Here is a 27,450-nt window from a genome sequence, read left to right as displayed (position 1 = left end):
ACTCGCGCAGTTTACCCAAACGAAATACCAGCCACTGTGCTTCCTCTTTTTGTCACGTTGAAGTAATATTTAATAACGGGCGTTATGAATTTCTGCCGTGCCTCACCACTCCCCTTCCCCCGTACTTTCTTTTGCGTCCCACTCCGTGACGTTCGTGATGATTAAAATGATGCTCCCGGTGGAGGAACGCGGGTACCTCGGATCTAGCCGGGGCACACGCAGGGCACTGGGTCACGGAGATGATGCGGGTCGCTGTAAGCGCGATAGGAAAGGGTGAGGAGGACATGCGCGCGTGTCGTTCGTGGATTATTTAGCGAGAAGGAAGAAGGCGCGCGTAGGCGGGGACAGAGGTAGATGGGGTTGTTAGGCATTGTGTACGCGGCTCGATGCCGCTACGCCGGTCTCCGGTGCGTCACTTCCGGTGGATCGATCGGGCCCGTCTATGTCTGTGCCGCCGCCGCCGCCGGCAGCGATCGGACGCCGCCGGGGATGACCCAGTTTCTTCATCCGGCCCTGACACCGTCGCCCTTTCCACCCTATACAACAGCCCCCTCCAAACCCTGCCTACGACCCAAACAGAGCGAGTAAAAAAGCTTTCCTTGCGTTTCCTTTTTATTTGTCCTTTTTCTTCCTTTTCATTTATGTGCTCTTTTTCGTCGTTTTCTTCTGCCTCCCTTTCAGTCACATTTCTTCAGCCTTCTGGCACTTCTCGACTCCCTGCTCAAGTGACTTTCGATTCTCTGTGCAGTTTGTCCCCCAGGCTTCAGGATCGCGCGTTCGTTCATACACTATCGCTTTCCGTTCATTTTCCCGTCTTCTTCTTCCGCAGCTTTTCCTGTCACTTTCTTTAGCCCTATGTCATTTATTCGCTTTCTGCTCACGTGATTGACTTTCCATTCTCCTTTTGTCCTCCAGGCTTATGAGCACACGTTGATTCTTAGTCTCGCATTTTCTTTCTTTCTTTCTTTCTTTCTTTCTTTCTTTCTTTCTTTCTGTCACCTTTTTCTCTTTGCAGGCTTTTCTCTCCGCTTATTATGCATATATTGCGTAGAACAAAAACAGAACGGGCTGCAATAGAAAAATGTCCAAGCGAACCGTGTGTCCCTCCCCCATTTGTGTTCGTTCGTTCGCCAGTCACGTTGACGCCTGCGTGACTTCCGCATTAATAATGCATCGGTAGATTTAACAGGCTCTGAGTTCCGGTTATTAAATAGAAAAATAACGAAGAGGCAGCCGCGCATTCCTGACTGCGGCGGCGCCGATCGGAAAGCTGCCGTGGCAGGGATGCGTCGCGAAACGCGGAAGTCGCAAAAAAGAACTGAATATATATATATATATATATATATATATATATATATATATATATATATATATATATATATATATATATATATATATATATATATATATATATATATATATTCGTGCGTTGTCTGGGCATATCCGACCGTTCGATGCAGATTCCGCGCAGGCCGGAGTCGGGTTTCTCAAAGTAATTTGTGCTATTTGAGCTTCATTTGCAAACCGCCGCTGTAATGTTTTTTTTTTCTTCTCTGCATGGAAGGTCGCGCGAGTACAGGTACTTTTTCACGTAGTGCGTTAAGGACTATCGCATGGCACACCGCGATAAAAAGAAAAAAGAGAAATACATAGAACGCAGCATTTTTATATAGGAACGCATTTTCTATCCAGGGATGAAAGGGCTAAAGCCACCGCTTCCTGTATTTCTGCACTGCCTGCGCCTATAGTCGCTCCGTAACGAGTGGAAGCCAGCGGTCCGCTGCGGTATAGCACCACGCTCACGGTAATGTCTATATCGCGGTCCCTATAAGCACGGTCAGCTTTGGCCGTGCGCGGCTGCTGCGTCGTACGCGGTCCTTCGATTCGGCAGGACGTGATACGACAGAAAGTTGGCGTGACCCTAAAAATCCGCCATAAGCTGTAGCCAACTGCTCGGAAAGTGGAAGTAGACCTCCCCTTTTGGCGTCACTGGGCCTATGTATTTAAAAAAAAAAGAAAAAAAGAAGAGAGAGAGAGAGAGAGAGAGAGAGAGAGAGAGAGAGAGAGAGAGAGAGAGAGCTGGTGATGCCGTCTGTCCGTTGGTCGCGTTGCTTGCTTTAACCAAAATGAAAGTAGACTGACATTATAGCTCCTGCAAGAAGTGTAACGAAGCTGAACTTGAGCAGGCCAAGAAAAAGTTGCAACTTCTGTTGCTTTACGCTGATGTGCATTAGCGTGCGGAATGCAAAGACGAAGCGCTATATACCTTATATATCTTCATCTGGCGGCGCGCTTTTCCCGCTGCAGCGCAGGTCATGTTCAGTCCATATACCAGTTGCCACAGTTTTCTGTTCTGCTATGCTTGTTGAGTGTATGTATATGTTCACCTTTTGCTGCAAAAAACAAACAGCTAAAGAAAGAAACAAGATTACTAGTTCATATGCTTGTATTTACTTAGAACTTGCAGGCGCAAGTTGTTGCGCAAGATGGGGTAAGTGGAGATCTCTGGGAAAGGCCTTCGTCCTGCAGCGAAGGAGTAGGATAATGATGATGATTGGATTTATTCGACCGCTACACCGCCGTGGTCGACCAACCGGCTTGGACACTATTGGGACGTCACTAAGAATATAGCCGATGTCAATCCAAGCAGTGAAGAAGAGCGCTAAGCACTCTCCTTGACGCCGGTGCAAGCTATCGCGGCGTGGAAGAGGAGAGCGCACTTATTTCACGGACGTCCCGAAGCACGTATTGCCGCTTTAGTATTCTTACGCATCGGTGGGGCACGGTGTCGAAGACGTGCCGACTATCAACAGCGACGGCTCGGATGGGACGAACGTGCGGCTGGTTCGGGCGGCCATTTTGTGTGTGCAGCAGCATCGGCGCAGTTTGTAAATGCCCTGTAAATGAAATGAATGAAAAGTGAAATGAATAAATGAAAAGTGCCCCGTGGCACTTTGTTGGAGGTAGACGAAAGAGGTGCAGTAGACGGAAGGAGATCGCCGTTATCGAGCGTCTGGTTCGCCACGCCCACTCTCCGCGGCGCCGCAAGCACACCCCGTCCCCATTGTCCGGCGCCCATCTGTCACGGAAATCGAAAAAAAAAGAAAAGAAAAAAGCCGCCGTAAGCGAGAACCGCCAAGTCGTTAGTCGCAAAGCGGTTTCATCTCGCTCGTTAAACCTGCAGGTATTGAAAGCGATCTGCCGCTGCTTTGGCCAGGGACAGAAATAAAATTGTTCTTCTACCTTTTCTTCTTCCGCCCCCTTCTTCTTTTCTCTTCTATTCATTTATTTAATTTTCAAGTACGGCTGAATCGGAAGGGCTGGAAAGCACTCTAAGCTTGTGCCCGCTTCGGAACTTTCTTTCTTTCTTTCTTTCTTTCTTTCTTTCTTTCTTTCTTTCTTTCTCGAATAGCTGTCTCCGTGGCTTCCCTGGGCATTTATATAAAGGCCTGGAGGCGCTTCCTCGTGTAAAAATTGTAGTAGCGGTGCATAAAGAACCTATCGTCCACGAGCCAACGCGTGCAACTGTCCGTCCGACTCGTTCGTAAGTATAGCTTGGCTGCGGCTTCTCGAATTCTCTCTCACGTATCCCTCGTTCCCAGACAGACCGTAGCTGTTTGTTCGGCATCGTAGCAGCTAGCTACGGGGGAAATCTGCAGCGCAGTGCGCGGTCGGCCTCGCGCACGCGCTGACCGCACGTTCGTCTGTCTTGTTTCTTTCCGCGGCTGTTGCACACTCGATTCGGTTCCACGCGAGTTCCGCGCACTTTTGCAGACGTGTACCACTTACTTCGCGGAATCTATGTGGAAAGAGATGAGGATGTTCCGCTCGGTGGGAACTTCAGTAGCAGGGTCAAGATGCTTCACCAAAGGAAGAGCCGACGCCCAAGGTCATTCGTTCCGCACAATATAAACTTAGCAAGCGGAACGTTTTCGCAGGTACGCTTCTTTTTACTGTAACGGAACCTGTGTGAAGAGAGATTGAGAGTGTAGCAGGCCGGCCGCGCTTCCGAGCACCAGTGCGTGAATCCTTCTCTTCCTCACTGACCATTTCTTTCCTTACTAATAACTTAAAGAATAACTTTCCTTCCCCTGTCCTCCGTTCTGTAACCGCTGTCCCTTTATCGTTGACGACGTTGGCCCTTGCGAGTCTCGGCCTGTCGCGCCCCCAAAACTCTCTGTTGTACTATCTGGCCGATTCGCTCGGCTTCCTTTGCGATGCCGTTTCTGGAGGTCGAGCGAGCGTATCTCTACGCTCTTCCGGCAAGGTGAAGGCCGTACTTGGCCGATACGGCCGACCCTCGACCTCCTGTAGCCTCTGCCTATTGTAAACAGTCGCCACAGAGGCTTGCCCGTGTTTGTATAGAGTCCGTCCTGTCGTCTTTCTTGTGCGCGACTTTTGCGTCGCTCGGGAACGAGGTCGGCACGATGCGCGCCGGCCCCATTCCGCGCTAAAAGAAAACTTGCGGCGCTCAATGTGGCGGGATGGATACGCCTACGAAGTTTCAAACACCTTGTGTGGGCAGTGCTCCGCGTTTATCGCGTGGAAGTAACTTCTGAAGGGCAGTTTTGGGCGCAGAATGCGACTTACGCAGAGCTCGCGCTTCCGACATACCGCCACCGAATTGCAGGAAATAAGGACCCCTCCCTCGTAGCGGAAGCGGTGCTATAGGTTGTCCGGTTTTACGAAAAATTTGTCTGTGCGCTTTCTTTGCGTGCTTCTTACTTTCTCGGTTTATTCGTGCGTACCGTCTGTTACCGCGTCGTTTCGTTCCCGCCCCTTATGTAATCCCTTCTCGTGACAGATTAAGGAGTGCTTATACGCATTAATTGTCACAAATAATTTTCGTGGAAAAGGCAGCCCGCACCGTTTGTGAAGCCAACAGGCGCGGAACTCACGGGAAACGCGCGAAAGAGCTGAACGGTCTCTTTTTTTTTATTTTGTAAAGATAGAAAGCATATTTTATTATGGACCGATAATTGAACTGACGATGTATAACGTAATGATCGAATACTAGGACAAATGTAAGCTTGCCGCCAGTGAGAAAGAAATAAAGTGCTGGCTAACATCGCATGCACGTATTTACTGAATATGCATTGAATGATAATAGCGATATTTCGGGGAAGTTCATGATTGAACAGCAGCAGCCGATATTGCCACGTGCCTGCATTAGCATAGTGTTCGGGTAACGCCCTCGCATTCTCCGTTCTTATAAATATGCCGTCATTAACCAACAAAATTCTGCGGGTGTATACAGGTAGTCCGCATGCAATCGCCTCTGTAATTTTTTTTACTTAAACCGAATATGCCATTTCTTCCCGCACATTCGTGTTTTGCTTTTGTGCTTGTGTAGCCAGCTTCCATTCCAACAACAAAAAAAAAAGAAACGTAATTGTTTGTTCTGTTTTGCATGGATGCTTCCCGAAGTGGAGTGAAGCAGGGAAAGATGCGGCCGGGCTATACTGCGGCGGTCGCTAGGCGACCGACATTTGCGTGCGAAATTATCTGGCATGCATTATCCGACGAGGTCAGGTGAACACCGCGTACTGCTGCAGAGGCGCGTGCCAGCGCCCAGACTCCCCCCCCCCTCCCTCACCTCCTCCCCCTGTAGTGAGGAAGCTAGTAAAAGCGCGGGCCGCGGAAGGGATTAGCGGCCTTCGCTTAAAGGGATCTGCACCGCGTGCTTCACATTTACCTGATGGACGTCGGCGCGCGGAGTCCCTTGCGGCGTGAATTCTATGGCCGGCGTTATAAGCCTCGGCGTCCTCATTTCGCCGCTGAGAAAGCCTCTCGGCTTACGCGCGCCGTAATGAACACGTTCTGCGCCATGAAGGGTCAAGTCTTCCGTGGTTAATATTCGCACGAATGTCCAGATTGAGCTTCCTAACTACCGATTAATTAAACGAAAAAAAAAGAAAACTTGAACAAAAGAAAAGGAACAGAAATAGTGGTAGAAAGGGGAAGAGGCTTCTGAGGAAAGGGCTTATTAGGAGACCTTGTAAATATACGCGTGGATTCACAGCAGAGTGCCGGCTGTGTGCGCATCTGTGGGAGGACAAAAAGAAAAAGAGAGAGAAAAGAAAGAAAGGCGTGCTGCCCGGAACCTCAGGCAAACGCGACTGTTAAACAGTAATACAAGTTTAATTGTCTCCCCTGTTTTTTGCACTGATAAGGCTATCTTTTCTCGTTGTCGTATGCACATCATTCTCCGACACTCACATGGTATTTTACTTGAATTGTGATACCGCCACCGTGTGGCACGATTGTATGTTTGTCATGCGCACATCGTTTTATTTTTTGCCTGCACAATTTTTTTCACCCAGTTATCACTGTGATCAAGTTAGTACTCAGCGCAAGAAGCGCCTATATTGCACCCGAAATTTCGTCAATAATGTCGCCTATTCCATAGCGAAAGAGGCCTGTCCAATCAGATTGCATGCGCAACGGAATGACAGGCGGACTTCACCCATTAGTTTAGGTTCGACTTCCGACGACTGAGCTCGTCGCTATCGTTGTGGTTTAAGTGTTGCTGGCCTTCTTGGGCTTCGCCCATTAAAGAGTTCGGTTCTTAACTCAAACTTATGGCAGTTTTTGGTTATTCAGCTTCACTGCAGCGCCACAAGATGGAAGCATCTTCCGGCGCACTGAAGTTACCCAAGGGATCGTCCCTGCAGAGAGAACAGAGGAAATTAATTTATTGAAAATAAGAAAGAAAGAAAAAACGGGAGACAGGCACACACACAAAAGAAAAAAAAAAAAAAGAAACGCAAGCCGGTTTGATTTTTTGCTCGCAACTGAGAGCGGCCCCCAGTTCAGGATTCAGGATTGTGGCTTTTGCTGCCTCCAGGGAAGCCCGTCATCAACCCTTATGCTGTCCATTAATGGCCAATAAAGGACGCAAATTGATATACCCCGAACCTCCGCGATGACATCATGACGAGAAATCGGGCGACGAATGCAGAGAATGCATGGCGTGCAGTTCTTGCACTAAAGGGTGAATAAAGCGTAGAGGAACTGTAATAAATCAATTCAGTCTGCCTATGGCTATGTGCATTGAAAGGTTCAACTCCATCCGCATTTGTTTGGTGTTAAACGTCTGCTTTGTAGGAAAAAAAAAAAAAACACTCACACACACACACGGGAGGGCCACACCTCCGCTGTTCGAAGCTTAGAACGAGAGAAGTGTGAGCAAGATGGCGAGTGAGTCGTGGTTCGGAAAAGCAGGACCACACAAAACACGGACGCGAGAAGAAAGTGAACACCGCAACCTGATAATGCAGCGATAACAGCGAACAGTGTGTCCGTGTTTTGCACGTGCTGCCCTTATATATAGAGCCTGTATAGTACTAACCAAATCGTATACATGAAAAAACAAAGACAACGTTAGAAGCAGCGCCTTGCAAACGGGGCCAGCGGCGTGCAACATGCTTCGTATAGAACCAGCCATGACTCCCGAAGATCCCCCGGTCTATAGATGCTGTGTTTAACAAATTTTTCTTTCGAGAACTTTCGCTCATCAGTGATTATTGAAGGAGTGGCCGCGATACTGTGAGAATTAAGAAGCCGCCGCTTCGGCGACGATAGAAGCGCAGCTGATTGAAAGTCTGTCAGCTTACGCACACGTTCGCGTAACGCGTTCTGGAATGCGATTCATGGAGCGGCAGTGGCTTATTTCTGTTTACACTGACCGCATCGGCAGATCTGTGCGCTTTTCGAAGAGTAATTTCGATTAGGAACTTAGCTTATTTAAGCGAAACATTATTCTGAAGTGAGCGAAATTTCGATTATCGTTGAAGTGCAGTTTACGCGCGGCCATGTTTCACACTTGAGGCAGTTTCCGGCTTACTGTAAACGATGTGCGCGTAGGGCTTTGTGACATATATACACCGCGAGTAGCAAGAGTTGTGTTGGGTTTTACGTGCCCTCGCGTTCTTGTGAGAATACATCCTAGCTGCGCATTATTCAGAAGAAAACAAGAGCTGTATAGTTTCGAGTGAATGTGTTCTGGCAACTTCGGGTTCGGATATCCCGTTGCTTTACACTATGTACTCGTATTTCTCGGTCACAAAACACTTTGCTAGCACTTGCGAACACGAGAGGAAGGAAGGAAGGAAGGAAGGAAGGGTCGCGTTGCCACCTTCCTTCGCTGCGTGCCGGCCCTCCCTCTCTCACTGCAGTCCCCGCATGCAGCTGTGGCCACGCGCGGCCACGCGTTGTGCAAAAGGTGTCCAGTTGGTGCGGAAACCTTCCTGTACACAATTCACCGCCTAATTATCTTTCTTTCTTTCTCTGTTTTGGTGACGTCGGTGTTCTTTGTTTAGCTTGAGCGAAACCTTTCTGTCGGTGTTTTATTTCGTGAGCTTTGTATAGTGTACGTGAACTCCACGCGAGCGGGTCGGATCAGAAGTCGAGCTGACCCGACCGCGTTTACGCGCATCTTGCCAAACGTGCCGTGGCAGCGTCAACCCACCACTACCCGCCGTGGTTGCTCAGTGGCTATGGTGTTGGGCTGCTGAGCACGAGGTCGCGGGATCGAATCCCGGCCACGGCGGCTGCATTTCGATGGGGGCGAAATGCGAAAACACCCGTGTGCTTAGATTTAGGTGCACGTTAAAGAACCCCAGGTGGTCAAAATTTCCGGAGTCCTCCACTACGGCGTGCCTCATAATCAGAGAGTGGTTTTGGCACGTAAAACCCCAAATATTATTAACCCACCACTCGCAGACGGGTTGACAGAACACTGGCTCGACGCTCGCTCGTCCCCACCCGCACCATGGCGTTTGCGCGAACCCGACGAACGGTTTTCTGCCCGACGAGTCTGCTCTACCCGACTTACTTGTTTCGTGCAAACTTGTAGATGCCCAGAATGTGTGCGTGCTTGCGCAGAAACACGCACGCACGCACGCACGCACGCACGCACGCACGCACGCACGCACGCACGCACGCACGCACGCACGCACGCACGCACGCACGCACGCACACACACACACACACACACACACACACACACACACACACACACACACACACACACACACACACACGCACACACGCACACACACACACGCACACACGCACACACACACACACACACATAAACGCGCGCGCGCGCGTTACGCATAATCAATCAACAACCAGCTTCTGCGGTGGCGGTACATTGCCTCGGCTCCCGCGTGTAGTTATCCCGCCGCGGTGACGAGTCCAACTCGGGTTTCTGCGCAATTAAGGACTTTTTTTTTTCTTTGATCATAGAGGGGAACGTTCTGTATGCGTAGCTTCATTAGCGCGAGATGCGCAAGTTGCGATAGCGTTGAAAGTTTATACGAACATTCGTGTGTGTTTCTCTGTGCAGCTGCAGGTCAGGCATGGGCAGCCCAGCGCGGACGTGAAGGCGGAGTCCGGCTACGAAGGTAAGGCCTCTCTTTGACTAAAAGCTCCCTTGTATACGCCTGCGACGCCGCAAATACGTGGTGCACTGCCGCTGCCGGCGTGTAGCTCGCAGCGAGGTGTCGTTCAAACGCCGTGTGCCTTTGAAGGACGCGCGATGTCTGTCTGTGCCTGCTTCGCCGCTATGCTCGAGAGCAGTGCAGGACTGCAGCCACGTTTGGCGTGTCATCTTACACCGCGTTGTGGAAAACTTACGCGAGCGACAGATAATTGCGACCGGAGAACTTTGAGAGACATCATCAGCCCGACGAAAGCAGCAGGCGCGGCTCCAGGCGACAGTCTCGGCCAATGAATGCTCCCTCCTTTTCAATCGTGATGATCTATACAGGTTGCTCACTGACCTGCAAGAGAATGCGGTGTTTGACAAAAAAAGGCAGCTTCGGCTTACATGACAGAACTTCAAGCACTCCTGCTTGAAAAACCAGCTTCCTTTCTTATTTTTTCATCTTTATTTTTTCTTTTCCTGTCGAGTAAACGATACCATATGTGAAACACTCTTCCTTTCTCGCGAACAGTCCTCCGCTGTACATTTATTGTCTTTCTAGCATCTATTACCAATTTAGAAATAATTGTTGTATATCCGAGAGACGAAAACCAAATATAGTTTAGAAAAAAAAAACTTATTCAGCCAGTAATGATGCCCCAGTGCCCTATACTGCAGAAATGCTAAATCATCCAGGGCACGCTCGTAATTTGAACTCTTGTCAACTCTATCTCTCACTCCCCCTGCCTCTTTGCGTAACGTAGCAACGCAAGACGGAGTCTAATTAACCTCCTTGCCTTTCCTTCTTCCTCTTTCTTGAAACCATGCCTATCAGAATTTCGTCAGCCTTCCGGCACGCGTGCGTAAAGCAAGCACCAGAAGTGCGAAGTTTTATCTTAACGTTCCGGCATTACACGCTGTACACGCAAGATTTCCGCTCGACTGGCTACTCCAGGCACTTTGCGTGTGTTCGCGGGCCTCTTTCACGCTCGAAATAGCTCGCGTCGGGCAACAGAAAGCTGTATCGGGAGTTTTTCATGCTGCTGTACAATTCTTTCATTGACATTTCTCGTCTAATCATAATATTTGAGAAGTTGATTAATTAAGACTAATGACTCAACTAGGCGGACTGAAAAAAAAAACTGCGTGTCTCCAAGCGACGGCAAACAACATTACCTTGGTTCTGTCCGGCCAAGTGGAATTTGCATATTTTTAACGTTTGGTCGGGCATCTCACATTTGTGCGAGCGCGGCGGCGCTGGTCTTTTTCACATGCAAATGTGAGATGCCCGACGAAGGTTAGGTTTGCTGCGGTAATTTCGTGGAAACACGGGAAGTGCCTCACGTTAAATCGCATGTGCCGGTAAGTACTAGATTTGCTGCAGTCAGCGGAAGCAGGAACGCGTTTGCGTATTCCGCATAGGCGATTAGGCACCGTTTGATATTTTCTTTACTAACTTTTGCTTCTTCTACCGGTGCGGATGTTTGTACTCTGTGACTTTTCACGTATTCAACAGGTGCGAATGGCTCCACGTACCTTCAGTCAAATCCTAAGAAAAAAATGAACAATAAACCGTGTACCCTGAACACGATCTGGTGTTTTAGAAAGAGCGGGCCCATATAGCCTACAAGCTATATGGGCCCGCTCTTTCTAAAAAAACCTGCAAAAAAATATGTCTGTCAAAAAAATAAAGAAGTTTAAAAGAACACTTTTAATAGTTTCTACAACTGTGGTACATCTGACCTATTCCCACAGGCAGAATCTACTGTGTACTTATATTTTACTTCTACCATTATAAACTGACTACAGCCTTCAAAAGAGCAACAAAAGAAAATCGCACATTCTTGAGCGATCTTTTCGCTGGGCGTGAACACAACGTTACGTCTTGTGTCAACGGTTAACATAAAGGAAATATAAAGGTGGTTTAGTGCGAAAAGGGGTTACACTCCAAATAAAAATTGTTAAATACACTGCTATACACTTTTGAATGAACCAACAGAACTGGCTAATGATCTTTTCACAACTGCACAACAGAACCTTAGAATTTCTTTTTCTCGATCTTTCCTCTGGATTGAATTGGCGCGGCTCACTACGTGCTTGCGCTCGCATTAGGTTAGGTTAGGTTAGGTTAGGTTAATAATTTGCCAGCAATTCGTAAGATCATTCAAGAAAAAGTGTATTCCAGGTCGTGTTCAGAGTACACGGTCTATTATTCTTATTATATATATATATATATATATATATATAATATCGTCGACGGCACTGAGCATGCGTCTAAGCCGTACTCGGCGAGGGCACTTTTGTTGGTCTTTCCTTTTCTCTGTACGTTGGTCCGATATGTACAGGGTCACCTAACTTTGTGTCCGCTATCTCTAAAAGTCTTATTTCTCAAAGCGTGTGCGTTTGTAGCCGACTAAATTTGTTCCGCTGTTACACGGCGGCTGCGCACTCACATTGCGATGTAAAATTAAATCCTATAAATCGGTGCCGAAAACGGGACCGGTAGGTTTTACGCGTTGTAAACAGCCCCACAATGCACGGAATTTTCGCTACCGCTTCGAATTTCGTTGAAATTTTTCGATGTCGTAAACTCGGTTTTGTTTTTTTCTTTAAAAAATAAACAGGAAAAATTAAAGCAAGCTCTGTCGTGTGTGTGTATATATATATATATATATATATATATATATATATATATATATATATATATATATATATATATATATATATATATATATATATATATATATATATAATGGAAATAAAACACAAGTGCCATCCAATTTCGCGACGAAAGAACAGCGGATCCCACCCAGCCCTTCGTAGAAGCAACGTGTGCATGTTGCGTCAGATAATGAGATTTTGCTCTTTATTCGAATCGCGCAGTATGCCTTTTGAAAAGCATCGTTCCTGCTGATATAACAGAAACTTGCGACCGTCATTTCATTACCACAAGCCTGCTGCGCTTCTGTATAGTCTAGGCAAATGATGTACAAAAAAAAAAAAAACCTTCAAAAGATGCTGTGATGTTCAGTCTCACGTAAAGTAGATGATTCTGCTTCCATCTACCTACCCTCTGCTTTCATTCCTTTCTTTTTTAAATTCTGTGCGCCCGTAGACAAGTAAGCGCAACTTAACAATAATGGACCTCCGTCGTAATCTGTCGCAAGGTGCTTATCCTGCCGCCCTGTATAGGGACGGCCTTTTGTAACGGTCCTTCTTATCGTAATTGTGGTAATTATGGCCGAGGTAATAGGAAGGAGCTGTCGCGGGCATCGTATAACTGTGTCGCGTTTACGCAGGTACGAGCGAACTTATATATATCATTAATCATTAACATTAATCATTAATCATTAACATTAATCAGACATCCTATCCTAGCAAGAGAGAGAGAGAGAGAGAGAGAGAGAGAGAGAGTGTGTGTGTGTGCGTGCGTGCGTGCGTGTGCGCGCGGGCTCTGATGTTCTGTGTTTACGATTAGGCCAGTTCTACACGTGTTTTATTGTCGCGATAAAGCTGCGGGCTTACTATAGAAAATTTTCTAGTGTGTTGGGTCGACTCTTTGTCGTCTTCGCCAATTGTGAATATTTAGGAGGCATTTTTTTTTTAGTTTCCGGTCAAGAACTGCGTAATACTTGTGCGCCGACGGACTATAGCTGTTGGAGAACGTGTTTGTTTCTGCTGTCAGCGAAATGTTCTTGCAGTGTGATTAGTTAGTAAGCAAGACTGATGTATGAAGATATATACAACAAGGTTGTTCTGAAGACGTTGATATAGAAAGGGTGGTATAAGAAGGTTCGCATGCACATCAGTCATAATGTCCCCATTTTCCTCCCCATTGTCAATAAATTTGATACCGGTGGCAGTTATGACACCGGGCAAAATTCTGCGCCGTTCTTAGAACACACTCACTATACTCCGGAGCGCTTGCATAAGCAACGCACTGCAAGAACAGCGGTTGCGGCTGGGATTCGGGCCAGACAGCCGATCCAATTACCGATCGGTGCTCGCGCGTTCGTGTGTATTGTTACTTCAGCCGCGTTGCAGAATTCCTGTTTCTGTTTGCATTCCCGTTTCCTAACTCGCTCTTGGACATCATTGCCAAAACTGCAAGTTCCATTTCTCGGCTTGCACGAAGGCGACGCAAGTATGGCCGTCTCATTATTCCCGGACTTCTGGCAAAAAAGAAAACTAAGGGAGTGGCGGAAGGTGACGTAGAAGCCGACGCGTCAACACTGTCATTTGTTTATGCAATATATGTGGCTCTATTTTCGTTTTTTTTTCTCTTCGGCCTTTCCAGGAAGGGAAGGGGGGGGGGAGGTGTGCGCATGGCACCCGCGACCATACAGGTAATACAGGGGCCATCACGTCGCGCGTGTACTATTCGACTGGCATGTCGTACCGTCCTTGGGCTCATCGTTCCAGTAAGTCGTCCGCTCGTTTTTGCTGTGGCTTTTCGTAGTTCGTTGTGTGACGTTTGCTTCACGCTCCTGTTGCCCTCTTGCCTGCTCCTGTTGTCGTCTGCTTGCTGCCGTCGCCGCCCTTGCGCGCCAGACAGACGAAAGGGGCGCAAGCTGTTCCTTGCTCGAGTCGCGCCCCGGGTTGTAGTACGTATTTTCCGTGCGCCGCGTGGAGTTTTAGAACCCCGAAGGCGGCGCGGCGGGTATTTCGAGGCTCGCGGCCTTGCCGGCGAAGCGGCAGCGCTGCGTTTCCGCTTTGGTGGGTCCCCCTTTGACGCCCTCCCTCGTTGACGCCAACAAACACCGGCCGTGAGGCTCCTTAGTTTTCTTAGCCGTATGTTCCGCTTGAAAAAAAGAAATAAAAAAATAAAAAGGAAAGAAATGTGCCGTCAGCTTATTTTTCTTTTCCTCTAGTCATTCGAAGCTGCGTGCCGTCTCCATTTCTTCTTTTTTTTCTTTTCTTCTTTTCAAATACTTTTGTGTGGGAACATAGATTCCACGGTTGCGTATGGAGCCAGAGATGCAGCCGTTGCCGCCCTGACGAAGACAAACGCTCTTGTCGAAATGTTGGCGTTGGACTTGAGTCTCCTCCTGCTGGTCCTCGTAGACCACCGTCTTCCGATTCTCTGTCGGTACCTCTGTTGTTTTACGAGCAGTGGTAGCGTGGCAGTCAGTTCGAGTGCACTTAAAAAAAAAAAATACGGGAATCGGGTTTGAGAAAATGATAATTCATGACGCGCGAGTTCGAACCCTTTCACGCCCCTGTACTCTGAGCCATAGCCCCCGCAGGTATATGTATTGTTGCGGGTTGTTCCGAAAGAGTTATGTGCGAACCAAAGCGATCGCAGAGAGAAGGTGAAGAAAGAAGAGGACGAGAAAGACGAAGTGAATGAAGCTGCAAGATGATGACCACCAGTGCGTTTTTTAAAGTCTAGCGGCGTGGCGTCTTCGTTATATTTGGTGGTAGCTGTGGGATCGAAGAATGGAGGGGCTAGACAACGAGGTAGCGAATCAGCGGAACTGATGGCTTGGTGTCACTTTCAGAGTCAAATACACTGTTGTATTCCATCGTGCGGTCCCTTTGCAATATGTAATGCCTGCCGGGCCGCTCTTAAATGCGTGGGAACTGGCTGTTTAGTGCAGCTGCGCCACGTTTTTAGACATTTTAAACGTGTTGTAGTGCTTTCGCGTGACAAGTGCTGAGTGACCTTTAGTAAGTTCTCCATAGATTGTGACCAACCACTGTGGAAGTGGCGCCCTCCAAGTTGCCGTCGGTCTTTTCACTGGATAAGCACGGAAAAAATAAAGGCACCGGAGGCGTACAAGGTATGTCACAAAAGTTCGCGCAGTGAGTCAGCAGTGGGCGATGGTGTAGCCACGGCAATTTCGTGCTCTCTCCAATAGAAAGAGCCCGGTTGACCTCTAGTACAAACCGGACAGTTGCGTGAGAAGGCAGAATTTCACGCGTGCAATTTTTGTGCGACCCGTTTTTTAGTCTTTGTCAAAATAGAAATCGACGAGCAAGCGGAACAGAGGATCAATGTCAAATTACTTTTGAAGTTGAGCAAGAATGGTTCAGAAATTCATGAAATGTTGCAAAAGGCCCATGGAGAGGCTGCCCTAAAGGGGGAATAAAAGGCTGCGTTCAAGTGGGTCCATCTTTTTCGCGAAGGCTGTGATGACCCCAAGGACAATGCAAGATCACGACGCCCCTCCACCTCGTGCGAAAGTGAAAACATCGATTGTGCTCAGTGACCGCCGAATCCTTGTTGATGGTAGAAGCAGTAGGTTTGAGCTGAGATCGTCCGCTCATCGGATTCTGACTGAGCTTGTGGAAATGAAAAGGGCTTGCGCCAAGAGTTGGCGAAAATGATGACTCTCGAGTAAATGTTGAGGCGAACAAAATGTTGCATTGATTGAAAAACTTCAGACGACAGCGACGATTTCTTGCGACAGGTCGTCACCGGTGACAAAACTTAGATTTACGAATGCGACATCGAGCTGAAGTTGCAGGCCAAGGAGTGGAAAAAGGGGACCCATGACAAAAAATAAAAAATAAAAATAAATAAATAAAAAAAAATAAAACGCGAAAGAGCAAAGCAAGCATCCAAGTCATGTCAATCGTGTTTTTTGACTGTCATGGGAATTCGGCACCACGATAACCACCCTACGCATTCTGCATCGATATATATAGTGTGTGAGTTTTTGGCATGCAATTCTATCACTCTGCTGAAACACCTTCCTTATTAGCCGAATTTAGCACCCTGTGGCATCATTCCTCTTCTCTTTTTCCCAGACGTGAAATTTCGGGGATAAGGCGAAAATTGAAAAGTAAACGTCATCGCTGCTGAGGCGCTTAGAAGACTTCCAAGGGTGCTTCCAGCAATGAAAGTATAGGTGGAACCAGTGTAATGTGTATAATGGAAACTATTTTGAAGGTGACCACACGGATGTATCTGAAAGCTTTCGAAATTATTGTTTTTAAACGTACTCGAAGCGGCTCATTCACGAAAACCGGTTGTTTAGTGCATAGCGAATCCGAGTTCGTCAGACGTGGATCTCGTCCGTCGCGCTTTCCTAACGATTGCATCCCATGTTAGCCCGGTGATTGAAAACAACCTCAATGTTCTCACGGTGTCTTCTCAAACGACCACACAAGAGAGAGAGAGAGAGAGAGACAAAAGGGAAGGAAAGACAGGGAGGTTAGCCAGTGTCAATACCGGCTGGCTACCCTGTGCTGGGGAAAGGGGTAAAGGGAATAAAAGGAGAAGGAAGAGAGGAAAAAAAAACAAGAAAAATGCACACAGTAACGCGATGTTACGCGCAACAATATTCAAAGGCGGTCGCACAATTGAGCAAAGCCCTTAAGGCCTTGAGTGCCGAAACCCGCCTTGACCAGTGCCCTATATCTTTCAAAAACGACCACAATGTTTTCATTCTTGCTTCGAAGTAGGCGGAACGAATTCCTTAACGGAACCGGTGTGTGAAATTAGCCGCGAATTGACCGTAGCTGTAAGAAATTCTTGTGGCGATTCTTATCAATGATGATTTAATTAACAAATCGCCGTTGAGAAATGGCGTCTGCTTGCAGTGTTCTGACGGCTTTCTTTTTTGCATCGTCATTGAATTGCCTTCTTTTCTTTATTTCTTTTTCTTTCTTTCTTTCTTTCTTTAACGACCACCTTTCACCGGCACGCCTTTCTCTCGCGCCGACCACTCAGTGGTGGACAGGGCGTGTTGTCCCGCGTAATTTAATCACGCGGCCTGAATAAGCAAAGACGTGATTAGTGGACTTAGCTCGGTGAATAATTAGCGCCTCCGTGATGGGTTCGCGACGTTGGGAACTTGCCCTCTCCCACGCCGCTTCGCTCGCTCCGGGTAACGACGGGACGATGGGCGGAGGAGGAAAGAAGGTTCGCCTTGGAAGAAAAAGAAAAGAAAACAATCCAAGAAAAAGAAAACAAAACAATCTGCCGGGTGCACGCTGGCCATTCTCTTCTTCGCCGCCGGCGTTCGAGAGCGTGAAGCTATACACACGCCTGCGTCTCCCAGACCGTCTTAGCTAGCTGGGCTATGGCGGCTAGCTGCAGGGCTAAAGAAACGCGGCCATCTTGGCTCGTGACGCGGGAGACGTAGCGTGACAAGCCTGACGGTTTGACGACATTCTCTTCAGTCAGGACGTACAGATTTGCGTGCGCGATTAGTTTTTTTCGACAGTTTTGTCCAGTATATAAATCAGCAGGAAGAGAGGGAAAAAAACTTAGACGTACGCCACTGTGAGCAAATGTATACATCAAAGACAGCGAAGCTGTACAAGCGAGTTCTAAGTACTATAGGGGATCTATTTGCTGATTGTTCTCGGTGATGACTGTGACTATTTATCTCACCGACGCCCGTGTCATACCGGCCGCTTGGGGGCTATATACTACAGTGTACTGTAGCTATACCGCGCGGGCTGCGTTGCTGACCGCGCCGTCAATTTCCACCGCAGCCGGCCAGCAGCATGAAGGCGGGAAAACGCGCGACGTGAGGAACAAATATTACGCATCGCGGAGTAAATTGCCGCGCGACTAGCCGCTCGAGGTACATTGCGTGTATTTAGGGGCTTGGTAATCGTTAGGTGTTATTTATGGGCTTGTTAATTAAGGCTATAATCTAATTATAACAATTTATGGGTTGGTTGGTTGGTTGATTAATTAATTAAGATTGTATAGTTAGGCGGGATTAAACAAGTAATCTTAGTGCCTCCAAGCGACGGCAAACAACATTACCTTATAGTTCTTTCCAGCTATGTGGCATTTATATAAGCGTATTTTTAACGTTTGGCTCAAGTTAAGTGAAACACCCTGTAGTGTCGGGATATTAATTTTCAGTGTCCGACGAAATGCATTGGCGTTCCAGTTACTTTTGCGTTTCAACGCATAAAACAATGTTTAAAAAAAACTGAAGTGGAATAACAGTGCTTTTTTACCGCAGATTTGACGGCGCATATTTCTTAAATGCGGTAGTTAACAAAACTGTGCAAACACGCATAATCGCTGCTAATTGCGGTGATTTCGCTCGTCCATGTGATTGTGGCGTGAGGGTTTCAATATCTGGCTTTCGTGCTAGAAGTCCCCTGTTCGAGTCCTGCCGTCGGACAATTTTAGTAGTGTTTGCGTAAACGTTCCTATCGCAATAATTAAAAATTACTTTTTTGCAAAGTCACGAAGCCGTTTAAAGCCAGAAGGACCAAGTTTAGGCAAATCCATGTACTGCAATGCGGGCTGAAGTGCCCTGAAGCATAGAGTTCCTTACAATTACTAGAGGTAGTGCCTATAGGGGAGCTGCAAGTATGCTTGCAGCTCCTTCTTGCAGCTCCCATATAGACACAGCACCACAGTTCTCTCTAGTAATTGTATGAAACTCTGTGCTTCTTCGCACTTTGACACTCCTAATGCTAACGCATTAAAAAAACAAAAACAAAAAGGAAACGAGAACAAGCTATGCACTGCTGGCACGTGCAGGGGAGATATATGACGCACGCAGTCACCTATCGTGCTCTCGTTATCTGGAGATAAGTGGGACCTCCCTGTCAATAAGGTGTGTGTTGAGCCACGCTTGCGCGAATGTCACCCAGCAACGCTATCGCTCCCGCCTCGACAATTTCACGAGTAGCGCGCATGATCCGCCGTCCTCGCCAGAGCGACACAGTCATCTACAACAGTAGCGTGCAGCCACAAGCGCGCGCGCACCTGATTGGCCGGGGATGTTGCGGGTGTTGGGTCACGTGTACGTTCACACTCGATCGTGTCTGCCTCCGTCCTGTCCTTTCCCCGCTGTTTCAATGTGGAGTGCCTCGCATTTCTTTCTACGTAATGGAGGTTAGGATAGGTTACCGCACGTGTGTGTGCCGTATCTCCTCTTCACGTGCTGTGCATATCTCGCGTACTTGCTTTTAAAGTGTTTGTTTATTTGGTACCTGCGTTTCTTTTTTTTTTGGGGGGGGGGGGGTTTACTATCATCAGTCCTTGAACGAATGTCTTCGCAAAACCTTTGTTGCGTTAAATTGAACGTTACTTTCAGTACCCCTCAAAATTAACTCGGTAACGATTAGTTACTGCATTCGCCCCGGATAGGATGCCAAGTGCATGCGTAACTGTATTACGTGATTATCACATACACTCCTGATAGGACGTCAGATGCACGAGAAACGGTATTCAAATGGTTTAATAGTTTTGTTACCGCCAGCTTTCGAGAAATTGTGGCTGATTTGATGTAGGCCTCCGTGTCGTCACAGGCGACGAAAAGCAACCGTAATTAGTTCGTTTTGAAGCCTGCCAGATGACCCGAGAATCTCGGATGCAGCGTCAATATTGGAACCCACCACACGACGTTACGTCTTATCTCTGTGTTCGGGCAAAGAAAAGCAGTCTTTATCATATATCAAACACGAGGGGACGGTTCCTTTGTGCACGTACCGCATACAGACGGCTACTCCTGGCATCTGATGGTCTTGACCTAGTTTCTTGTTGCTTTTTTTTTAAAGGTAGATGTGTGTTCCAAAGTTACGGTACGAAGCTTCAATTCCTCGAGAGCGCGACAAAAAGTTTGTCAAGGGCAGCGTGGCTTCGGACGCGAGAAAGGCGACTTATCACGTCACCGAAAGCGGGGGTTGGTGGTCGCGTGGTAACACAAACAAGTTGAAGGCCATGCAATGACCGTGTCGACGACAGCTGCCAAATTGGCGCTTCCAGTTGTTCGCTTCACTTGAAAACACAGAGGGACACGCTTTAACCTCTTGTCCCGTCTATAAAGCCCTTTCATCGGCCTAGTATAGTATGGAGGGGCTTTAGTGCCGGCGAGTGCCGAATGGACTCGGCTTTTGGTAGCAGCGGTCATAGCGTGTGTGTGTGTGTGTGCGTGTGTGTGTGTGTGTGTGCGTGCGTGCGTGCGTGCGTGCGTGCGTGCGTGCGTGCGTGCGTGCGTGCGTGCGTGCGTGCGTGCGTGCGTGCGTGCGTGCGTGCGCGCGCGCGCGCGCGCGTACGCGTCAGTGGTATATGGTACCACTATAGACCGCCACAACTTAATTAACTTCGATATTAGGCCCCCAATGCCAGCTGGATGTCTGTAGCTATAATGGTCAGTTCATAACAAATCAGCTTTTAAATTAAGCCTCTAAAGAGACCTTATTTAGTGGACGCTGACACGCAGAACTGCGCATCATTTCGCTCCGAAACCGAGCGCGGTTTAAAACAACGAAAGTATATGTTTGATAACGCCAGTTACGTCGATCTGGCTGCTTTGTTGATGCATTTTGCAAAGGTCTGAAGTACGCGTACTATCCGGGAAGGCGTAAGAACTGAATGCGCTATAAATAAAAAGGAAGCGCCAAGTAAGATAAACTTAATGCTATACCTTCTCTTTGTCAACGATTTCTCGTGCTTTCTCTCGTCTCGAATTCTGTCGCTGGTTAGATTTTACTGCCACTCATTCATTTATTGGTCTTTCCTGTACACAAAAGTCTGCACGCAGCAAGCCGGAGGAGCTGGAGACGATTTGACGGCAAGTGCTTTCCTTTTCAGTGGAGGTTAATTCCTCTCCGCGCCAGCAGTGTACGTATATAGTGTATGAGACGGGGGCGTCAAACACGTGACCCGCGCAGTTCTCCAAAGTTTCATACGAAAGGAGAAGTTGGCATGCATCTATCAGAATGTATGCGCGAAGCTACAAGGGGAACCCATTGGGGTCCTTCGGGATGAAAGCTTCACACTTAAAAAAATATAATAATAACAAAACAGTATTTGTGCTGGTTTGGATATCAAACCTGGCACCACCGTCGTTTCGGTGCAGTCGCTCTGCCAACTAGATAATCATGTGTTTGGAAGATGCCAAGGGGAGGGTGAACAAATCGGCAAACTCGAAATTAAAGCAAGTAATTGACGTTCACCATCACCGCGACTGCGGGCTCGTTAGGCGAGGAAAGACGCTCAAACGAAAGTACGGCGACGCTACCGTGAAATTCACGCCCCCAGCTCCTTGTGACGTCATAAATTTTGACGACGTCTGCTCGGCGCTAATTCATTGTTTACCAGTCAACAACGATTGCGTTGCGTTCGGATAGAAAGGAAGCGCCCTGTAAACGTAACAGATTTTGGCAACTTACCATTCACAAGTAGGGCCCAGATAGGCGAACAGAACATCTTCATTGACCACCGACGTCATCAGTGCCGCGATGTGGGCGCGAAATTGAAGAGGTCGAAGTTACCGGTCTTAATCAACTCCTTTCAGCAAGTCAAATGTAAACTGGGTTCTATAACAATAACCGACATGTCTAAACCGACGTAGTGTTTCTGGCTAGCTTTTGTTTAACTCCTTAGCTAGTGATTACCAAACTTCTTGCGCGAGAAATTTTGCAGCGCGTTTAGTGCGGCCGCAGCCTTGTGCCTAGACGCGATCAGTCTGTGACTGGCAGGCGGCTGGTTTGGAATGACTAGTTTGTTCCCTCAAAAAATGCTGCAGAATACTGCTTATTAATTTTCTGTATGCATGACACGCACGAGACCACGTCGATTTCGATTGTAGAGGTTCTTTATTTTATTATTATCTTTCTTCTTTTCTTTCTTTTTTTTTTTTTTGGCTGGCTGATATGTTTGCGGATGCTGACCTTCACATAGTTTACAAAGCGAGATGCGGCACGTGCTTCCCCTTCATACCTCGTACGCTGCGGTGAAGCTTACTTGCCGCATGTGAGAGTAGCATTATGCAAGCACCACCTGCGCTCCTTTATGTTTCGGTCGCATATTGCGTGAAATGTGGCGGAACCTCCGCACCACGCATTACTCGGTTACCGCGTTTCATTGGTTGAGTAGTGTATACGTGGAATTCCATTCTTACGGAATGATGTTCGGTAGCTAAATGTTGCGCGCCCACCGTGTAACCATTGCGGCTGCGTCAGTCTGTAGTTAAATTGCAACTGCCAGCACCAGACTCGCCCGCGAGCTTCGCGTGGAATATGGCCACGGCATTCGGCGACTCTAAAGCCCCAGGTGACGTCCACACATGGCGCGCATCCTTTGAGAACTTGTGGTTTGATGTCAACTAAGGCAAACACGGACGGACAGACGGTCTATCTATCTAGTTGGACTATCTGTTTAGACAGCCGCGCCCACCCTTATCATCCACCGCTGACAGCCCGCTGATCCCATTGATAGCGCAAGCGGAGCGTCGCTCTGCATGTCCACTGAGGGAGCGCTAAGAGGAATAGCATCGAAAAAGCCGAAACTAAGAAATCGCGGTCCAATGTTAACACCCCCATCCCCCACCTCACGCCCAACCTCCACTTGTTCATTTCTTTTTACGACACTGCACACTACGCCGCGCACGCTTAGCTGAACATATTCTCGTATAACTGATTATTATTAATATCGACTATGGTTATAAGCAACCCCTGTGGATGATATTGGGGGAAAAAAAAGCTTCCGGTACGTAGCTCGATCCGCACTCACATTGGGATGTCTTTCATCCTTACGATGTACAAACACCGTTTTTACACCGTGTCGCAGAGTCGCCGCGTTCCATATGTCGACCTGTATACGATCGCTTTCCTTCCAGCTCATGTTACCAAATTTGGTTCCTCTATTCGGAGGTATAGGGGGGGGGGGCGGCGTTTGGTATATGGGACCGCTATTCGATCAGGTCCTCGTCGTTTAACGATCCCCGCGTCACCTATTTCTTTCTTTTATTTCTTTTTTTCGTCGGGCCGCGCCCGCCTATTGTGCCGAGTAAGGAGTCTTCACGCAAGGCTTGCTTGCACCCGAGCGCCGAGATTCGGCTGCCGCCGACGGCGGCGGTGGCAGAACGTTTTGGGGCCGGGCCGCAACGATCTGTCTGCCGCGCCTCTCCTGCCTTCGCTTTCCGAGCGACAAAGCTTCGCGGGGACTGCAGTCTGAACCGCGGCTTGTGTACGACGCTCGGGCTGGCGGCGGCGGCCGTCCGCGGCTTACTGGAAGCAAGGCGCAATTAGGCGCGGAGGCTGAGACAAATTGCATTCACCACTCTCTCTCTCTCTCTCCCTCCCCCTTTCTCTCTGCCCGTCGGCTCGAAGCTTCGTGCGTGGGCGCGCGGATGCGTTGTGCGTAGCAGCGGCGGCCGCCGCCTCATTCTGTGGCGCGCGTCCTCAGGCGCGCCCCTCTTTTTTTCGCACGAACATGAACAGAACACGCAGCTTGGTGATCTTAAAGGGACACTGAAGCGAAAAAAATATTTCGGCCGTATTAGTAAATTGCCCCTCTACAATAGTAAAGAAGAAAAAAATTACCGACGATTACGTTACTTCCTAATGCGAAATTTGAGCGCAGCAAATAAGCTGTTTCACCTTTTCGATAGATTGAGACAAAGAAATCGAGCAACACATGTATGCGCTATCACAGAATTTTTTTTTTATTTTTCACACGTATTCCTTTAACAAAGACTCCACTAACAGTTCTTGACAGTCATGAAGGAAGCTTTGTGGTCGGAGAAATAGACTGATATATGTTCGACTTGGTACACCAATGCTTGATTCTCAAAGACGAGATCTATACAAGTGCCTCGCGAGGTTGTCACAGCCGTGGGACGCGTTACGAGCGAGAGGAACGGGATGTTCTCCCGCATAAGTGTTAGGAAATTGCTGTTTGTCTTTATGTCAAGCCGCCACCGATCTGGCTCTCTGATTGCCACCGCACAGGGCGAACGGCAGCGGCAATTTCGGCTCGGGCGGTGCACATATACAGATCCGCCGCCACCGATCTGGCTCTCTGATTGCCACCGCACAGGGGTTGCATTGGAGGAGGAGCGAAGAAAGGAATTAAGTTCGAGCCGGCGCTTTGACAACCGGAGACTCGCAGGAAGAGGGGGGAGGGGGGCGGCGTGTACACCCAGCGGCAAACGATGGGGGCAGAAGCGCGCGCAGCAAGCGGACAACACGATAAAGGGAGGAGGGAAGAGATAGCAGCGACTGACTGATGCCGCTGACGCCGATAGTGAGTCAACCCCAGCTGCGGAGTTGGTTTCAGGGACAACGAATAACCGGCGCGTCGGCAACTGAAGAGCACCCTATCCGCCACACAAGAACAGGGGGGGGGGGGACCCTTTCCTCCTCTTTCTGCATGGCGGCGACGGTGTTCTATGCAGTCACGTTATCTTGACTCTCTAGCGGCGTCAGCGGCATCCAGCGGTATCAGTCGGTCGCTGCTAGCGCTGGGGGGATGAAAGGGGGGCGGAGCTGGTTACGAGGCCGACGACGACGCGAAACCCAGGAACGGACGCCAAAGAGCTGCGCTCTAAAATGGGCCGAGACCACACGTACGCTTGCGGTCGCGCGCAAGCTCGCGTCTACGCGCCTTGCGCCTGCCGCGTCTCGCGAGGAATTGCGGTCTGCATCCACAAATACGCGCGACGGGCGCGCTCTGGGCTCATTCACGTATACGCCTGGGAAAACATCACCTTGTTAATGACAGTGTTTCAAAATGCTTCGATATCTCTGAAAGTAATTGTTATATTTTTAGAGCTGTTAGGTCAGAACAAAAAAGGAAAGGTTAAGCACTTTCTTGCATGATATAAATCTGCTTCGCTGAGAGTTGATTGTACCGCGCCGTAGCTGCGTATATAACCAGGCGCGCCGACGCGTGGCAGCCCAAGTGCGCGCGATAACATAGCGGAGCTGTTCACCGAGTTCACGCCGCGTTTCGACGCGTACGAGCCGTGCCGCACTGTCTACGCATGCGTGGGCGCGCGTCCGCAAGCGTACGCGTGGTCTGAGCTGTAAGAAGGTGCTTTATAAGCCGGGGAACACGACAAAGCAGAGGAAGGGTGGCGATCGACGCCGCACTGAAGTTGGCGCACCAGCTCCTCGTGACCTCATGGATACTGAAGGCGTCTGCTCTGGCCTCAGATTGCATTCGGCAAATTACAGGAACATTTACTGAGACACAGAGGGCCCAAATATGAAAAAAATGCGTTGAAGTTCGTGACGTCATTCTGACGTACGGGCCCCGAGGTTTCCGCGAAATTCAACAACTTAAACTTTGGCCTTATATCTCCTAAAGATCAACCGAATGCCCCAGTGTTGATGAGAAAGAATACGTAGTCATACTATAAACAGATTTAGTGTTTCTTTTGAGTGGTCCCTTTAACCTATGCACAGGTGCTGCGTGCACTACTGTATACGCCAAGATAGCCTCAATATCATAATTAGCATGAAAATTGAGGATGTTTCAAATGCGTTTGGCACTTCTGAGTTGGCCTACTATATACGCTAAAGAAATTTATTGATAAGCACAAAGTGCACCACCGAAAAGAGTTTGAACATAGGCATCTGGGTAATTTGTTCGCAGTGCCATTCGTAGCTTTTCTTCGCCCAGCACAGATATGTCCACGGCAGATTTCAATGTGCACGCTGCCCAAGTGTTAACGCTGCCACTATAGCAGTGCAGCGGTGTGTGGCTCGGCCTATTGTTTTTATGAAAACGGTGGGGTAGCACATACACTTCGTTGAGCAGCAATATATGCTCAGGGCGACGGAGCATTTTCTCATTCAATGAAGCAGATGCAGGTTATCTATTGAGGCTGTTAACTAATTTCCTCTAGCAACACAAACTGCCGATGACAGCACCACTTAAACCTCATATGTGATGCTTTTAGCATCGAGCGTATGTACTACAGGGGGACATAATACGAAAGGCGACTTCTAATCGACATTCAACTTTGCTTATATACAACTTTATGGAACATTGGTGTCCCTTTAAATAAGCACTAGTTATATAATGAAGGGACACTATACATATAATAAGTTAACCTGTATTACTAAATTATGTTTCTAAAATACAGAAAAGCTCATTTCTACCGTAGGCAGATGCTTGGTAAGCCAGAAAACATGCAAAGACATGTGGCAATGCCTCTTTGAAGTTTCCGTATGAACTGGCCGTGACGTCATGTACTTTGACAGCATCCCTTCTTGTCTAGCTAATTTATTTTTTATTAATAAAGAAGAAATGGCGTTGCGTTCTAAATGAACCAAAGAGCCAACATGGAAAGTTTTGCGAACTTTTCATGTGCTAAGACAGGATATGTCAGAATAAATACTATCGTGCTCAATGTGAGTTGCAACACAAGAGTCCGTAGTTTTATTATTATTATTATTATTATTATTATTATTATTATTATTATTATTATTATGTAGGCGCTGCCATGCAGTGCCTGCACGCCTAGCAGCATGGCAGTGCCTAGCCTATGCGCACGCACACACAAAATCCCTGAACACCGTTCTGATTACTGGTAGCATCTGGTCTTAAGACAATGACGCTTGTTGTTTTTGTTATTGAAGGAACAGATTGGGGGGGGGGGGGTGTACACTATGTTGTTCCTAATATTGAATGCGATAGTGCATTGAATGTGTGATGTCATGCTGATACAGTGGTGCTGTAGTTTTGGTGCGAAAAGATGGACTGCATTGTATTGTCGTTGTGTTGTATTGTATTGACTGCATTGTCAGAGTGTGAACTTAGCAAGTTTCGAGGACATTTAGCGTGCCATAAATGCCCTAATACGAAAAGATGCGTTAAAAATCCACAACTTCACTCTGACATGTCAGCTTGCGGTTTCACTGTGAAATAAAAAAAGAAAGATAAGTTTAGCTTTCGTTTTCTATTTGAATAAGCAACCTCTTACTGCAAAGTTAACGAAGATAGTTTTTCAAAGAATGCGTCATCAGTCTAAACTTATTTAGTGTGCTGTCTTTTGTGTCCTTTCAATGTACAGTTGAGTCTCGTTGATACGATCTTCAGGGGAACCGCAAAATAAAATATATAATCCAAAAATCGCATTATCCAAAGAAAGCTCCAAAAAATATGAAAATAGGCATACTGAGTGACAAACTCAATAGCAAAGGTTCGCGTGTAGTCGAGTGATACTGCTCCGCATAACACATTATGCGGAGCACCACCACCCAACACCACACGAACTGCAGCGAACGCACTCTTATTGTTACAGCGCAAACACATGCAACCACAAGTATCAAGGACGGGACACAGCGCTTGTGTCCCG

At 47.9% G+C, this 27,450-nt stretch overlaps 1 protein-coding gene across 10 annotated transcripts in view; it reads left to right on the top strand.

The window, feature by feature from the left end:
* Positions 1-27,450, top strand: part of EndoA (SH3 domain containing GRB2 like, endophilin-A) — a 112,334-nt gene that overhangs the window by 53,242 nt on the left and 31,642 nt on the right. For 9 of the 10 annotated variants that reach the window (XM_075681609.1, XM_075681617.1, XM_075681616.1 and 6 more), the window contains exon 2: positions 9,353-9,410. The gene's annotated coding sequence lies outside the window, so the exon portion shown is untranslated. Of the gene's footprint in view, positions 1-3,916; positions 3,939-9,352; positions 9,411-27,450 lie in introns of those variants that run through there. The other variant, XM_075681610.1, reaches the window with a different exon arrangement.

Source organism: Dermacentor variabilis, chromosome 2 (assembly GCF_050947875.1).
Source record: "Dermacentor variabilis isolate Ectoservices chromosome 2, ASM5094787v1, whole genome shotgun sequence".
Lineage (NCBI taxonomy): Eukaryota > Metazoa > Arthropoda > Arachnida > Ixodida > Ixodidae > Dermacentor > Dermacentor variabilis.
This window is presented reverse-complemented; position numbering and strand designations above follow the sequence as displayed.